The sequence below is a fragment of the Octodon degus genome, unplaced genomic scaffold (assembly GCF_000260255.1).
Source record: "Octodon degus isolate 3935 unplaced genomic scaffold, OctDeg1.0 scaffold00218, whole genome shotgun sequence".
Classification (NCBI taxonomy): Eukaryota; Metazoa; Chordata; class Mammalia; order Rodentia; family Octodontidae; genus Octodon; species Octodon degus.
This window is the reverse complement of record NW_004524794.1, coordinates 2,850,687-2,852,189: the sequence shown is the minus strand read 5'-3', so window position 1 is coordinate 2,852,189 and position 1,503 is coordinate 2,850,687. Positions and strand designations below refer to the sequence as shown.

The 1,503-nt window shown below is 36.9% G+C and overlaps 1 pseudogene across 1 annotated transcript; it reads left to right on the top strand.

The window, feature by feature from the left end:
* The first annotated feature begins 872 nt into the window (after nt 1-872).
* LOC111813733 lies at nt 873-1,494 on the top strand (annotated as a pseudogene). Its single transcript, XR_002818904.1, has one exon. The product of XR_002818904.1 is annotated as an L-lactate dehydrogenase A chain pseudogene (transcript).
* Nucleotides 1,495-1,503: the final 9 nt, after the last annotated feature.

Sequence of the window (1,503 nt, the reverse complement as noted above, 5' to 3'; positions counted from 1 at the left end):
AGAATCTATTATTTGTATTTATTTATCATGATTCTGCTTCAGTTTAGACTATTTTCAATTATTTTAAAGATTTATATATGCTAAACAACATTCCAGAGGAGGATGTCTATGTAGGTCAACTATGAACTTATATACTATTTTAAGATGTGTAAACAGGCTCCTCCCATCGTACTGCGTTTCGAAGATTAGAAATACCATGGTATAAGTAAAGGTGTAAATGTAAGGTATTTGAAAGGATCTTTAAGCCTGAAAATCAGAATTGTGTGTGTGATAAAGACTGTCCTCATTCATGAAATGAAATGTAGCAAATATCAACAGATTTTTCTTATATCATCATCATTCTCTATAGATGGATATACGGAGAGATGGACAATAGAGATATATGCTTACGTGAAATGCAATAAGTTTTCTTTCCTTTAAGGCTAATTTCAAAAAATCTTTTACAAACCTTTGAGCAAAATATCTATAAACAGATGTTAGAGCATTAAATAATTTAGCCCAGGAAAAAAAGTTGGCAGTACTTTTTTTAAACTTCCAGGGGGACATAGATGACTAAATGAAGCTTTATTCAGGTGGAATACATTAAAAAATAAGCACAGGTTGTTTAAACAGTGGCAATAAGCTTAAGTTGTTCACATTTATTGAATGAGAGAACCACATCTTTACCTAAAATATGTGTTCTTTTAGAGAAAGCTAAGGAACTTACATATGTTGGCCATGTAGATATTAACATTGCATTTTATTTATTTATTTATTTTATTTTGCACACATTTTTTTATTTTTAAAGAGTAGAAAATAGAGATATAAGGAAAAAACAACATTAAAAATGATACAAGATTTCACTAAACAAAGTGATAAGAGAAAAGCGCACACCCTGACACCTGCCCCATGTGCATTCCTGGTTCCTTTTGGTTTTAAGTCCAAGATGGCCAGTCTCAAAGATCAGCTGATTGTGAATCTTCTTAAGGAGGAACAGGTGCCCCAGAATAAGATCACGGTTGTCGGGGTTGGTGCTGTTGGCATGGCCTGTGCCATCAGTATCTTAATGAAGGACTTGGCAGATGAGCTTGCTCTTCTTGATGTCACAGAAGACAAACTGAAGGAAGAGATGATGGATCTCCAACACAGCAGCCTTTTCCTTAGGACCCCAAAAATTGTCTCTGGCAAAGACTATAATGTAACTTCAGACTCCAAGCTGGTTATTCTCACTGCTGGAGCATGTCAGCAAGAGGGAGAGAGCTGTCTTGATTTGGTGCAGCGTAATGTGAACATCTCCAAGTTCATCATTCCTAATGTTTCAAAGTGCAGTCCCAACTGCAAGTTACCTGTTGTGACCAACCCAGTGGTTATCTTGATCTATGTAGCTTGGAAGATAAGTGGCTTTTCCAAGAACCATGTTATCAGCAGTGGTTGCAACCTGGATTCAGCCAGGTTCTGCTACCTGATGCAGGAAAGGCTGGGCGTGCACCCACTTAGCTGCCATGGCTAGATCCTTGGGGAGCA